The sequence below is a fragment of the Triticum dicoccoides genome, chromosome 1B (genome assembly GCF_002162155.2).
Source record: "Triticum dicoccoides isolate Atlit2015 ecotype Zavitan chromosome 1B, WEW_v2.0, whole genome shotgun sequence".
NCBI classification, from domain to species: Eukaryota; Viridiplantae; Streptophyta; class Magnoliopsida; order Poales; family Poaceae; genus Triticum; species Triticum dicoccoides.
This window is the reverse complement of record NC_041381.1, coordinates 141,297,339-141,313,803: the sequence shown is the minus strand read 5'-3', so window position 1 is coordinate 141,313,803 and position 16,465 is coordinate 141,297,339.

The window sequence follows — 16,465 nt, the reverse complement described above, 5'->3', positions numbered from 1 at the left end:
GAGAGGGAGAGAGAGAGAGAGAGAGAGAGAGAGGAAGCCATGTAGCTACTAACTACAAACCCATAGGTCTACAAAGAACTACTCACGCATCATCGGAGAGGCACCAATGGGCATGATGAACCCCTCTGAGATGGTGTCTAGATTGGATTTGGTGTTTCTGGACTCTACGACGTATGGAATTGATTTTGGTCGACTCCCCTAGGGTTTCTGGAATATTGGGATATTTTTAGAGCAAAGAGGCGGCGCGGGAGGCCAACGAGGAGGGCACAACCCACCAGGGCCCGCTTGGGCCCCCAGGCGTGCCCTGGTGGGGTTTTCTCCCCTCGAAGCTCCCCTCAGGTGCGTTCATGGCCCACTGGATGTATTTTGGCCCAAAAAACCCCACAAAAAGTTTCGCTGCATTTGGACTCCGTTTGGTATTGATTTCCCGCGGTGTAAAAAACATGCAGAAAACAGCAACTGGCACTAGGCACTATGTCAATAGGTTAGTACCAAAAAATGATATAAAATGACTATAAAATGATTGTAAAACATCCAAGAATGATAATATAATAGCATGGAACAATCAAAAATTATAGATGCGTTGGAAACGTATCAACTAGCCTTAGTGGTAGCCCCTCAAGTTGGGGGTTATAAGTTTACTAAAATGCTCATGGACGGAGGCAACAATATCAATATCCTTTATTATGATACTTTTAGTCGGATGGATTTGACTGACAAACATCTTAAGTCGTCTTCTACAGTCTTTCACGGAGTGGTACCTGGTAAATCGGCATACCTAGTTGGTAAGAGTGCCTTGGAGGTGGATTTTGGTGATTACCATGACTATAGGGCAGAGACGTTGTGGTTTGAGGTGGTCAAGATTAAGATCCCTTATCATGCTTTGTTTGGACGACCATCTTATGCCAAATTTATGGCACGGCCCTATTATGTGTATCTGCAGCTTAAGATGCCAGGGTATAAGGGTATGATTACAGTTCATGGTAATAGAAAGATTGCTTTGGAGTGTGAAGAAGGTGATGCGGCCTATGCCGAGTCTGCTTGTGCTACAGAGGAACTTAAGTATTATAAGGATAATGTTGACCCGGCTGACATGACTCCGTTGAAGAATCCAACCACAGAGAAAGACCCTTTGTTGAAGTTTAAATCGCTGGATGATACCAAGCAGGTTGACTTTGTCCTCGGCGACTTATCTTAGAAGTTTACTATCGGTGCTAATATGGATCCAAAATAGGAAGCGCTGCTCACTGAGTTCATCTGTGAGAACCAGGACATCTTTTCATGGAAGCCTTCAGACATGCCGGGTGTACCGAGAGAACTCATTGAGCACATTCTTAATATTGATCCTAAATTTAAGCCATCCAAGCAATTCCTTCGTCGTTTTAATGAAGAGAGACATAAGGCCATTGGAGAAGAGGTGGCCCGGCTCTTGGCGACTGGGTTCATCGTTGAAGTTTTTCACCCGGAGTGGTTGGCTAATCCAGTGCTGGTGCCTAAGAAAAATGGCACTTGGCATATGTGTGTGGATTATACAGACCTCAACAACGCTTGTGCAACTGATCCTTTTTCTCTTCCCCATATTGATCAGATCATAGATGCCACGACGGGTTGTGAGCGTTTATGTTTCCTGGATGCTTATTCTGGTTGTCTTCAAATCAAGATGGCAGTCAAAGAGCAAGAGAAGACAACTTTTATCACACCTTTTGGAGCTTTCTCCTATGTATCTATGCCTTTTGGGCTCAAGAGTGCCGAGGCGACTTATCAACATTGTGTCCAGAACTGCTTTCATAATCAGATTGGACGTAATATTCATGCTTATGTGGATGATATTGTTGTGAAGTCTACGAAGAAGGAGACTCTTTTGGATGACCTGAAAGAGACCTTTGATAATCTCCAGGTCTACAAAATGATGCTTAACCTGGCCAAATGTGTCTTTGGTGTGCCTGCAGGCAAGCTCTTGGGTTTTTTGGTCTCTGAAAGAGGTATTGAAGCTAAGCCGAAGAAAATCAAAGCTATCACTTCATTGGCTAAGCCGGCGTGTGTCAATGACGTCTAGTGTTTGGCGGGTCGTATTGCAGCCTTAAGCTGGTTTATAAGCCGCCTAGGAGAGAAGGCTATTCCTCTGTACCAGATGATGAAGAAAACAGATAGTTTTGTCTGGAGTGATGCTCCTAATGAGGCATTTGAGGCACTTAAGAAACATTTAGCTGAGCTGCCGGTTCTTGCAGCTCCGATTGAGAAAGAGCCGTTGCTGCTATATGTAGCAGCTAACGATAAGGTTGTTAGTGTGGCAATTGTTGTGGAGCGCAAGGAAGCAGGAAAATAATACCCAATTTAGCGACCGGCTTACTATGTCAGCGAGGTGTTCATTGAATCTAAACAGAGATACCCACATTGGCAGAAGTTGGTTTATGGAGTATTTATGGCGAGTCGCAAGCTAAAGCAATACTTTCTGGGCCATCATATTACCGTGGTTGGTTCTGCTCCTTTAGGATATATTATTCAAAATAGAGAGGCCACTAGCCAGGTTGCCAAATGGGCAAATGAGCTTGGACCTCATGGTTTGAGATATGCGCCAAGAACAACTACCAAGTCTCAAGCACTAGTGGATTTTGTCAACGACTGGACAGAACTGCAGATGCCTGAAGAGAAGCCTGATCACACATATTAGACTATTCATTTTGATGGGTCCAAGTAATTAGAAGGCTCGGGGGCTGGAGTTATTTTGACTTCCCCATGAGGTGACAAGTTTTGTTATGTCTTAAGGCTGATGTTTCCTTGTACTAATAATGCAGCTGAATATGAGGCTTTGCTTCATGGCCTCAGAATGGCTAAAGAGATGAATTTAAGTCGGGATAGGTGTTTTGGTGACTCAGACCTGGTGGCTCAACAAGTTTCAGGCACTTGGGATTCTAAAGACCTGGTCATGGCGGCTTATCATCGGGCGGTGGATAATATCGTTGGTCACTTCAAAGGTTATCAGGTGGAGCATCTTGATCGAAGGAAGAATGAGGCAGCTGATGCTTTAAGCTGGCTTGGGTCTCAACATAAGTCGGTACCCCTAATGTTTTCCATGATGTATTGCATAATCCTTCAGTCAAATTGCCATCAGAAGAGGATCTTGCTATTCCTGACCCGAAGGCACAACTAGTGGCGGCTCTCCGTGCAATCCCTGATTGGATAGTTCCATATTTGGCTTATATGACCCGGGGTGAGTTTCCTGAAGACAAACCTTTGACTAGGAAGATAACCTAGCGGTCTAAGTCCATGAACATTGTCAACGGCGAGTTACACCGATGCAGTGTCACTGGCGTGTTCCAGCGTTGCGTTTATCCTGAAGAATGCCGTGAGATTCTAAGGGAAATTCATGAAGATGATTGTGGTCATCACGCCGGTTCTAAATCTCTAGTAGCTAAAGATATCTGTCATGGATTTTATTGGTTAACGACTCATGCTAATACATAGGACCTTGTTAGTAAGTGTGACGGCTGGTAGAAATTTTCTCGACGAGCTCATGTGGCGGCTCAAGAATTGCGGATGATTCCAGTCACTTGGCTGTTTGTAGTCTGGGGCTTGATATGGTTGAGCCTTTCAAAAGGTCTAAAGACAAGAAAATCCACCTCTTGGTGGCAATTGACAAATTTACCAAGTGGGTTAAGGCAGAGCCGGTCAGCAAGTGTGATGCAGCAACGGCGGTTCAATTCATCAAGAAAGTAATCTTTCGTTTTGGCTTTCCTTATAGTATCATAACTAACAATGGTACTAATCTCTCCAAAGGTGCTATGAGAGAGTTCTGTCAAAAGGAGCATATTTGTGTTGATGTCTCATCAGTAGCTCACCCGCAGTCCAATGCTCAAGCTAAGAGGGCCAATCAGGAAATCTTGAGAGGTATCAAACCCGACTTATGGTTCCACTGCAGAGAATGCTGGGTTGTTGGGTTCAGGAGTTACCCTCAGTAATTTGGAGCATCAATACTACTCCCAATAGGTCAACAAGCTATACACCCTTCTTCATGGTCTATGAGGCAGAGGCGGTTCTTCGAAGAAATATCCATCATGACTCACCCCGTGTGGTGGCTTATGTTGAAGTTGTTAATGAAAAAGCGCGTCAGGATGCACTTGATATGTTGGATGAGGAGTGTGACCTTGCGGCGGCTCATTCGGCAATATACTAGCAAGATCTGAGATGCTATCATAGTCGCCGGGTTAAGACCCGGACCTTTCAAGAAGGTGATTTGGTACTCTGGTTGATCCAAGACCAAGCAGATATGCATAAGTTATCCCCACCTTGAGAAGGACCCTTTGTGGTCAGCAAAAACCTAAACAACGGGTCATAATACCTCATTCATATTCGAGAACACAATGATTCACACACCTCAGAGGAAGAGACCTGTCGGCCTTGGAACATTGCTCATCTTCGGCCTTATTACACTTGAGCCACTGGCTCTTGTGTTGCACATACTTCTGTCGCTATATATATTGTGATCAGTGTAATAAAGCCATCGTTCCTGATAATTCAGGGCGTCTGTTGTTTAATTTCTAAGCATCTGAGTCTTTGTTCTTTCTTCATAATGTTACTCGGGGGCTTCCAACCCTTCGAAAAAACTAAATTGCTACATTATGAATCATACCTGCCTGTCTGCGACTTGTTTCTCTGCCAATTGACCTGCCAGCCTCTTAAGAAGTCAATCTTTTAAAACCATGAACATGTGAAGGTTTTAAACGACGGTTTTGTGTCACATCGGAAGCTGGCTTATAGTTATCAAGGGTGAAATATAAGGCTGACACGACTTGTGAAAGCGTACGGCTTTTTTAAGCCGTGGCTCGTGCGGCCCACGAAAGCACATTACAAGGCTGACGCGGCCTGTGAAAGCGTACACCATTTTTAAGCAGTGGCTCGTGCGGCCCATGAAAGCACATTATGAGGTTGACGCAGCCTGTGAAAGCGTACAATTTATTTAAGCTGGTGGCTCGTGCGGCCCATAAAAGCACTTGAATTTTGAAGGTCGTGCGGCCTATGAAAGCACTAAAATTTCTTCTGAATTTCTTTTTTGGACATTTTGGATTTTGCAATCCTTTGTAGAATTTTTTGCTTACTTTGTACAATTTCGGCCATGTTGCCTTGATTATATGACTCATAACTGAGCATATTTGGGTCTGATAACCCGCCCTGATAGCGGATCATAAACCGCCAGGATATTTGTCTAGCGCAATCAACATCATGATGTTTCGTGTCTACGACTTCTCATTATTAACGGAGTTACCATGATGTCACTCTACAACCCACATAATGAAAAATAATATAAGCATCAGATCGGAGGCTTAAGCATTCAAAAGATGAACATGCACAATGGCATGACAAATCATTGTTTTCAAATCTACCCTATTACAAGGCCACAACGGACCTACAAAATGGGACTTGACTGTTTTTTCAAGCACATTGTGCTCATGCTCTAATCTGAGAGCCGCCTAGTATCAATGGTCTTCGCCACGGCGGGTTGATGCCTCTGGGTTATCCTGCTCTGGCTCTTCTTCTTCGCCGGTCTAGGCGTCAGGAGACGTCCAGTCGATGCTGGTTAAGGCTTCAAGCACAACTTCATTGTTCATAATTTGGGACAGATCGACATCAAGAGCAAAAGCATGCTTACGATTTGGAGGGGTGAGGTCCATGATCTCATAAGACGGCGCTCTCACCTTTTCATTCTCCATAGAATAAGCCGCTTGGTACCTAGATAAGTTGATTTCCTTGAGTAATTTTCACGCCAAGGGACGCATATCCTTCACGCATTTAGCAAAGTCTGCTTGGTCGAAAGGAGACCCATCTTCTTTACGGCTCAGAAAACCAGTGACCATCTCTGCCAGGTCTAATTCTGCTCGCCATGCCATGGCCCGGGTCAGAGCTATGATAGCACCAGCATGGGCGGCTGATCGCTTTATTTCTTCCAGATTTTGGGCATGACAGACAGTTTATCTAGCACCTCCCGGAGGAGAGTTGTCGGGGGGATGGACCCCGGGTAGTCTCATCTACACTTAACAACATTTCAAGACATCGGGGCAAGCCGCTCCCCTCAGGTAGGCAGGTCCCACGCCCATGTTCCAAAGCCGACTGGTGCTACCCAGCCGACCTCCAAAAGACGACACGCTCTAGAAGGCGGCACGCTCCAGGAGGCAGCAAGGGTACGAGCCGTCCCCTAGCAGGCGGTCCACCCCCTCCCTTGGAGTCTGAGCCCGACCAAGCGACAAGTTGGGGCATGGCTACAGTGCGCCATGCCTCCCCCAAATCCCGGCCCGCATGGCTACAATAAGAGCCACCAGGCGGCCGCCGACCCGCCCGGCGCGACACTGTAGACATGGCACGCCCGACACGGCCTCCGTTAGCACGAATGACACAACAATAAAGAGCCGTGAATGGGGCCCGCAGGCAGCGGGCCCCACCTCTCAGCCAGTTCCTCGGTAGCCTGCAGGGCCCACCAGAGGCGGGCCCTAGCAGCCGGCAGAGAACCCGGCCTCCACAGGTGCTGACAGCCGGGACCTACCACCCGGACATATTACCATTGTACCCCTAGGGGGTTGGCCTATAAAACCCCCCATTCTACACCCATGCAAAGGGTGCCAAGTTTAGTTCCCACACCATTCCACACACCACAACTAGGGGAGAAGAGAGCTAGCCTTGCCCTTCTTCCTCCTCTAGCCAAACACCTCTAGGAGCACCATCGTATACCTTGTGATATAGTGATCATGCGGAGATCCCGCAGAGCAGGAGTAGGGGTTTCATCTCTTAGGAGAGCCCTGAACCTGGGTACATCTTGTGTCCGTCCGAGCTTGTGCTCACTCCTGCTTCCAGGAGCCGACGATGTACTTCTAGCCCCATCCATGATTAGCCACCCCGGGCATCTGTCGTGATATTACCACGACAGTTGGCGCCCACCATGGGGCCATCCGCGATGTCAGCCGTAGACACGTTCTGGACAGGAACCTTGTTCCTTTACGGCAAGCATGTCGCGACTGGTGCGATCAGCCAGCCCGACGCGCCCCTCAGCGGTAGACTCAGCGCGCCGCCTGGTGAGGAGGCCGTATCCCCTACGAGCGGCCTTGACGACCTCTTCGGCAAGCTCTCCATCACCGACACGGCCACTAGCGATGACTTTTCCAGCAACGTGGAGGTCGTCAACGATCTGCTCCCTCCTGCCGCAAGTGATGCCACTGTCGGCACGCCCGACGCTGGTATCATCACAGAGGTGATGGTCATTGGTGACGGCCTAGGCGCTGGCGGGTCCAACCAGGATCCGCTGGATGCGGCCATACACACCCTAGCGACCCCTCCTCGCGCTGGCACCAACCAGGAGGAGCTGGAGGAGTTCTGCGCCAAGCTCTTCGACATCGCCTCCAAGATGGCAGGGCTGAAGCACCGCGTCGAAGCCACTCACCGCGAGATCGACCACGTGGTCGATGGGACACCGACTGCAGTTGAGCCTAGCCGGGCCGGCACCATCTAGCAATGCGGCGCTGTGATTGTCAGCATGCTGGGAATCGGACGCCCGGTCTTCGAGACCCCGACGCAAAACATGTGTGCCACCCAGGCGGCCGCAGGCGAGCTCTAGCACCTGGAGGGCGACGAGCTATGCGACCAGATGGAGCGTCTACAGGAGCTAATCAACACTGTGAACGCGCAGCAAGACACGGGCAACCATGTGTCAGGAGCAGGCCGACAGGTCGACACCCACCTGCCCCGTCGCGAGAATGGAGCGACCTCTCGGTCCCCTAGCAGCGAGACCCGGAGCCGGCTGCTAGCAATAGCCGACATTCACGCTGCACGATGGCGGACAACCAGCAAGTGCTCCAGGACCCGGAGCCTCGGCGCCGGCCGGAGGAATGCCCGCCTCCTCGAAGGGAGAGGGCGGTAATTCCGCTGCTGCCGCCTAACCACCCGACGCTCGCTGGTGGCTAGGCCCCCGCGAGGCAGTCGGTGAGAATGACGCGCGCCACCGGATCGAGCAGCTGGCCCGGTCCTTGGCGATGGAAGAAGAGCGCATGATCAGGCCGGCCTACTTTGGCCCCCGTATCCGCGATGAGCCCTTTCCGAAAGGGTTCACGCTCCCCAGAGACACTCCCAAGTACACCGGCTCCATGAAGCCGGTAGATTGGCTGATCTACTACTCCACAACAGCCAGCATCTCCAACAACAACAAGCGCATTGCCGTGAAATATGTCCCGCTCATGCTCCAGGGCACGACTTGGACGTGGCTGAACAACCTCAAGCCCAACAGCGTCAACAGCTGGCTGGATTTCAGCGACGCCTTCGTCTGCAACTTCACCAGAATGTACAAGCGCCCCAAGCCTCGCCAACTCTCCATGTATGTCCAGGGGCCAACGGAGTCCATGCGCGACTACCTCACACACTGGGCCGAGTTGCCCAACTCCTGCGAGGGGTCCACGAGGTGCAGGCCATCGAGTACTTCACCACCGGGTGTAGAGAGGGCACCCTCCTCAAGCACAAGCTTCTATGCAATGAGCCGACTACCTTGGACGAGCTCTTGGTCGTGGCCAACAAGTACGCCACGGCCGACTCCTCCATGAAGTCGGAGATCCGGGTTGACACATCCGGCAAGGTGGTCCAGCCGGGCTCCCAAACGCCAGCATGTGACACCAATCGGTGCCAGCTGAATGACAACAAGCGCAAGGCCCCGCATTCGGCCTCCAACAGCCGGCAGGTGGCAGCTGTTGAGGATCAGCAGACGGCCGGGCAGCCCGGCCACAAGCGTCATCGGGGAGACAAGGGCGCATGGCAGCCTGCCTTCTCCTTTGAGAAAGTCCTCGATGCCCCATGCAAGTTCCATAGTGGCGCGAAGCCGTCCAATCACACCACCCGGAAGTGCAACTGGCTTGCCCGGATTGCCAAGGGCGAGCCCCTGCCACCTCTTCCGCCTACCGACCAAGTGGATCTGGCTGTTCAGCAGCTGGCCCGAGCTGCCGGCATGCTTTAAGACGAGTTCTCCAACGAGAATGCCACCTACGTCGTCTTCACTAGTGCAGGATCAGAAGTATGTCTAGAGGGGGGGGTGATTAGACTACTTGACCAAATAAAAACTTAACCTTTTCCCAATTTTAGTCTTTGGCAGATTTTAGCAAACTTAGCACAAGTCAAGCAATCTTAACACAATTCAAGCAAGCATGCAAAGAGTATATGAGCAGCGGAAAGTAAAACATGCAACTTGTAAGAATGTAAAGGGAAGGGTTTGGAGAATTCAAACGCAATTTGGAGACACAGTGATTTTTGAGCCGTGGTTCCGATAGGTGGTGCTATCGTACATCCACATTGATGGAGACTTCAACCCATGAAGGGTAACGGCTGCGCGAGTCCACAGAGGGCTCCACCCAAGAAGGGTCCACGAAGAAGCAACCTTGTCTATCCCACCATGGCCGTCGCCCACGAAGGACTTGCCTCACTAGCGGTAGATCTTCACGAAGTAGGCGATCTCCTTGCCCTTACAAACTCCTTGGTTCAACTCCACAATCTTGTCGGAGGCTCCCAAGTGACACCTAGCCAATCTAGGAGACACCACTCTCCAAGAAGTAACAAATGGTGTGTTGATGATGAACTTATTGCTCTTGTGCTTCAAATGATAGTCTCCCCAACACTCAACTCTCTCTCACAGGATTTGGATTTGGTGGAAAGAAGATTTGAGTGGAAAGCAACTTGGGGAAGGCTAGAGATCAAGATTCATATGGTAGGAATGGAATATCTTGGTCTCAACACATGAGTAGGTGGTTCTCTCTCAGAAATGGTAAGTTGGAAGTGTAGGTTTGTTCTAATGGCTCTCTCCACGAATGAAGAGGAGGTGGAGGGGTATATATAGCATCCACACAAAATCTAACCATTACACACAATTTACCAATCTCGATGGGACCGAATCAAGAAACCTGGTCTGCCCGATTCAGTAAACCTAGTGACCATTAAGGTTTTCGGTGGGACCGACATGCAACTTGGTAGGACCGATATGGTTAGGGTTAGGGCATAACGTAATCTCGGTGAGACCGATTACACAAACTCGGTAAGACCGATTTTGGTAATAAGCTAACCAGAGAGTTCGTCAGGTAAACTCGGTGGGACCAGTTCGCTCATTTCGGTGGGACCGAAATGTTACGAAGGGAAATAGAGAGTTTACATTGCAATCTCGGTGGGACCAGTCGCTCATCTCGGTGGTACCGAAACGTTACGAAGGGAAAAAGAGAGATTACAATCCCATCTCGGGGAGACCGAGATACCTATCGGTGAGACCGGTTTGCCTAGGGTTTGTGGCAGTGGCTATGACATCTGAACTCGGCGGTGCCGGATAGAAAGAATCGGTGGGCCGAGTTGGAATTCAGGTTTAGGTCATATGTGGATGTGGGAAAGTAGTTGAGGGTTTTGGAGCATATCGCTAAGCACTATGAAGCAAGAATCTCATTAAGCAACACCTCATCCCTCCTTGATAGTATTGGCTTTTCCTATAGATTCAATGTGATCTTGGATCACTAAAATATAAAATGTAGAGTCTTGAGCTTGAAGCTTGAGCCAATCCTTTTATCCTTAGCATTTTGAGGGGTCCACTTTTCTCATCCATGCCATGCCATTCATTGAGCTTTCCTAAAATATTTTTCTTGGAATAGTGTTAGCTCAATGAGCTATATGTTGTTAGGAATTACCAAAACCACCTAGGGATAGTTGCACTTTCAATCTCCCCTTTTTTGGTAATTGATGACAACATATAGATCAAAGCTTCAATAAATGATAATAAGGTTGAAAAACATTGTCGCTTTGAGAAGTATGTGAAATGTGAGAGCTCCCCCTAAATTTGTGCATAGTTTAAGATTTGCTTTGGACTGCAAATGCACAGAGAGTTAGGATCATGAGTTACTCTCCCATGTCACATACATCTTGGTGGAGCGCTCAAAATGATAATAATCAAAATACACGCACTCATCACCAAGCAAAGTGAATGATCATATAGAGATAAAAGGATAATGTCATCCAACAAGCATTAATGTAGCATATGATCAAACACATGATCATCCAAATATCACACAGGCAATAAAGTATGTCAAACAAGCGAAAGCAAACAAAGTTCAACCACCAAAACAAGAGAGAATAAAAAGCAAACACTCTCTCTCGAAGTCTATGATCTATACATTTTTCTCTCCCTTTGGCAACAAGTTACCAAAAAGTTCCTAGAAAATGCATAGTACTATGTCATCTCTCAGGCTTGGTCTTGATGTGGTGGTGTCGAAATGACACCAAGGACGAAGGCATCAGTGGATGAAGTTGGAGCTGGTGGAGTAGGTGCTGGAGCTTGTGGCACTGAAGCTGTAGAAGGTGCAAAAGAAGTTGCTCTTGTGTCTGTCACTGGCACTGCAGCTGATCTTTGAGCTCTAGGCACTCTAGCAAATGCCTCAGTGGTTGTCTTGCCCTTCCTCTCCTGCATGTCATCCTGGAGTTGCTCAACAACAGACTGGATCTCAGTTACCTCACATCCAAGTCATAGAACTTCTGCTCCATGATCCTCTCTAGGCTCTCCTAGTTTTGAGTCAGGGTGGCCAACCCCTTCTCAATACTTAGAGTGGATGCAATCAAGTAGCCAAGATGATCTTGCTTGCTCTTCAGGAAGTACTCAGATGCCTCATCAATTGTTGGCATCTTGGCAGCCTTCTCTATCCTTGCCTTCTCCTTCTTTGCTTGTGCTTGCACATAAGATGGTTCATCTTCATCCATAACCACTTGGTTGTCCTCAAAATCTGGACAGATAGGCATGTGTTCCTTGTCCAACAAGTATGTGCCAGTGCCCATCTTGGAGTTAATCAGCTCCTGGATCTGTGGGGCATACCCACAACTTCTCTTCTGGTCAACAACTGTCCTCTTGATAGTTTCAACAATGAGGCTCATGACCTTGAACTTTTGAGGCACATCAAATAAGTGTAGCTGATTGATAGCATGGCCTCTGATCATGTCATGATCCCCTGACTTGGGCAAAAGTGTGTGCCTGAGGATCCAGTTGATGGTTGGTAGTCCTGACATAAGGTAATGTACATATCCAAATTTGTGTGTTTCAACAGCAACATCTGGGATCTCCTTGTACATGTGGGCCATAGTGTTGTGATGCATCTTCTTCTTGGCATAGACATCCAAGTCATCCTCTTTCTCCTTTGGAGCATTAATCAGATTAGCCCATTCTTCAATAATAGATTGGTACCTTGTACCTTCATACATCCATACTATCCTGCCATCTGGATAAAAGTATGCTGTGGAGTAGAATTGCATTATGAGTTCATCATTCCATTTTGTGAGCTTCTGCCCAACAAATTTATCCACTCCACAACCCTTGAAACTGTCAAACACACCAGGATAGTGTTCTTCATTTTCCTTGATGTATTTCCAATCCACCCATCTCATATCATAGACTATTGGCTTCTTGTCCAGCAGCACTGTCTCATAGAAATCCTACTGTTCCTTTGTATGGAACCTGTAGTCCACAACAGTTCTCCTCCTGACTGCATAAGGTTCAGTCAACCTCCACTGTCTGAGTCCTGCATCCTTTCTCAGCTTCATGTTCTCAGCAACAGGATGAGCATCATTGTGATATGGAATTTTAGGCTTCAACTTTCGCAGGACATGCTCTTCATCTTCTTCCTCTTCAGCAACAACTTCATGCACTGGGGCCTTGTTATTTTCAGAAGCTGGGATGTTCCTGGTATTCCTATTTGGTGCAGTCTTGGGCTTGGAAGCAGCCTTGGGTGCTTCTTCGGGCTTTGATGAAGCAACCCCAGACCAGATGGCATCACCCATAAGCTTCTGAGCATTGGGAGCTGGTGCATCAGCTTCTTCTTCTTCCTTTTCCATCATGGAAGGCTTTCCAACAACCCTGGCCATGGTATTCTTGACCCTTTCCTTCCTCTTCTTTTCAGTCACTTCTGGCTCCTTGGGTTCTGATCTCTCAGTTTCCTGAGTTGATGCTCTGACTTTCAGCATAGGAGTCCTCTTGGCTGGGATTTTTCTGTTTAGACCTGGCTTGGTGGCTGCAGCTGTGCTATATTCCTTCTTGAGCACTTTCCTGGATGTGGCTTCATCCTCTTCTGCCACATAGTCTTCATCCTCGGAGTCTAAGGATTTCTTCTTCCTGTTCCTGGTGGAATCTTTGGGTAAGTTGCTTGGAGTGCTCCTGCTGCCCTCATCTGAGGAACTAGAGGGACTAGTGCCCTCACTCATAGGAACCTGCTCCTCCTCCCTGTTCTGGCTGTCACTCTGATCAGACATGTTCCAAACACTGACAGCTAACCCTGTGAATAGATATAGATGAGATAGAGGGGATGATCATCACAAAATATGGAGGTTTTTGCAAAAGAATGAGTCAAAAACTTAGTTTTAGTTTTCCACAGAAAGCATTTCGGATCTACTGATTGGTAAACTCGGTGATACCGAAGCAGTTTTAGGAACCTAAACTAGTGAAATCAGTCAGACAGAGTCACAGTTCGGTGGCACCGAGACTGCTAGGGTTTCACAAAGTTCTGAACCCGGTCACACTGATTTGCAATTCTCGGTCAGACCAAGAATCACATGTGCAATGGCCTTGGCCAAATCGGTGGAACCGATTTCTACAACTCGGTGAGTCCGAGATGGTTTCGCCGGAAACCTAACCCTAAATTTTGAATCCAAACCTAATCTACGGATTGTTTTGACTAGATGAGATAGTTTCAATCATGGCAAGATTCATGGCGAACACAATGTGCTAGGAATCAGATAGGGATAGCAAAGTGATCAATTCCATACCCTAGCTCGGCGATGGACTCGCAATGGCGGCAACAACAGAGTTGTTTCCCGTTGACGGCGGCGGAGACGAGCGGCGGGAGGCGGCTAGCGACGAGGAGGACGATCCGGAGACCCTGGAGGCAGAGCGGGCTGAGCGCGGGTGAAAGTGTTCGGAGAAAATTTCCAAAATTTTGCCCATGGGTATATATATCCCGACCCTGTCGGTGTGACCGAGTGGAACTACTCGGTGGCACCGAGATGCATTACTGCAAGCAGTTACTGCAACTCGGTGAGACCGAAATGTTCAAATCAGTTACACCAAGATTGAAAACCTAGATTGACTTAGTGATCTCGGTATGACCGAAATGGAAGAATTGGTCAGACCGAAACACACAAAGAAGTTTTGGATGTTTAAGTCCATGACGAATCGGGGACTCCGAGTGCTCCTCACACAGACTGGTTCGAATCTGACTTGATCAAATTTTGTGGTATAGCATGAATAGAGTTTGAGACAAGAAAAGCATAGATAGCTAGAGAAGGTTCTTAGGCATTCTTGTCCATCCACTTGGCAAAAGAAAAGGAAACCAAACAAGCAAAACTACAATTGGATGTCCTCGAATGAGTAAAATATGCAAACGACATGCTCATACAATAAAATGACAAATGAAATATGTGGCAAAGCATGCACAACCAATTCTAGCATCTATCAAGCAATTGGCGATGACTAGGTCATCTATATATGAGTATATTGACTTAGGAGTCAAATGAGAACATTTGATCATAGGTCATACTCATCGTTTAAGCTCAAGTGGGGTTACCAGTTTTACATAGTGCATTCATGTGTTCACACCATTAGAGTTGGTTAATTCTTAGAGTAAAGCTCCCCCTAGATGTGAGATCCCCCCTTAGAGGGATGAACTAACCTTGGGTTTTGTCGATGATGACTTCATGTAGGTGTTGAAGATGTGGATGCTCAATGTTGATGTAGATCATTTGGAGCAATCCTTTGGAGTGAGTTGCACTTTCAATACCTACATGGGTTAGTCCCACAAGGAACAAACAAGGATATCCATAGACATAGAGTGATGCATACACAATATGATGTCTATGAAAGCATTAGGTTACCTTGTCCCTTGTCTTACCAACAAGAGGGTTTGTGACTCCATGAACTAGTGGAAGATGTGGAAGTTGATTCCACTTGTCCTTGCCAAAATGATATGAGTGAAGTTTGTTGGCGGAGTCACCCTCAAGAACTCTCTAGTTCTTCTTCTTGGGATCCACACCATCTTGTTGGGAATCCTTGGAGTTGTAGTGGTACTTGATGAAGTAGAACTTGACGTAGTGTTGGGAACCCACTTGACCAAGGCCTTGGGAGCTTCTTCAAATGCATCAATCTCCTCTTGAAGCTCATCCTTGCCTTTTTGCTTGTGGTCTTGTGGTGGAAGATCATCTTGAGCTTGTGTCCCTTTGAAGGAAGTTGGATCATACTTCTCTTGTTGTGGAACAAACTTCGTCTTGGGATATTGATCTTCTTCCCACTCAGCTCCATTGGCATTGAACTTTCGTTCAAAACCAACACCTTGGTTCTTCCGGTGCCTTCCTTGCTTGCGTACAATTTCCTCGAATTGCTTACTCCCGGCAACGCTCTTGTAGACACCTTTTTATATAATTCCCTTCAATAAAGCTATTTTCTTGCTCAAGTGTAACTTGGCTAAGAGAATCATTAGTGGAATCAAGAGAACTACTAGAAGCAACAACATTGGATTTAGCATGATTATTGTTACTACTAGAGGAAGAATCCTTCTTGTTCTTGTTACTAGACTTGACTTGAGGCATGTAAGTAGATAAGAGTAAATGCTCGGCAATGTAAGAAGAACTTTTCTTGCGAAGATCATCATTGATTGCCTTTAAGAACTCCTGCTCCTGCTCAAGGTTGAGCTTTTCAAAGCGTAACTTCTCATGAGTCCTTAAAAGTTCTCGATGATCCCCTAAGATAGTTTCATGAGCTAACTTAAGAGTATTTAGTTCTTTAGTTAGGAGCTCAATCTTCTCCTTATCATCGTCATTCGTCTTATCTTGATTAGCATGATTAATTGACGTTTCATCATAGTATTCATCACTAGAGTTGTCAATAAGTAAATCATCATCACCTAGCAAGTCATCTTCATCACTGTTGAAATCAACATACTCGGGGTGTGTTACCTTTGGGCCTTTAGCCATGAAGCATCTTCCAAGTCCCTCATTTGGTGAATCAAATATGTCGTAGGAGTTGGTTGACACAAGTGCTAGACCGGCAACACCTTCATCTTGAGTATGTTCGGAGTCGGAGTGATAGCTTCTCTCGGAGTGATGTTCGGAGTCGGAACCCGATACCCATTCACCAACATGAGATTGATTTCTTCGTTTTGTGTAGCTCCTTGATGACTTGTCCTTCCTTTCTGAATCCTTGCTTCTCCAGGATGTTCTTCATTCATAACGATAATCTCTACTCCTTCTCTCTCTTGGCGGTGATTCTTCTCTTCTACTTCTCCTTTTAGGTGATTCTTCTCTTCTTTTGCAGGGAGCCGTACACTCATTGGAATAGTGTTCGGGTCTTCCACAGTTGTATCAATTTCGCTCTCGACTAGAAGATCTTTTATCATTGTGGGACCTTGACTTGGAACTTCTTTCCTTGCTTCTACTCTTG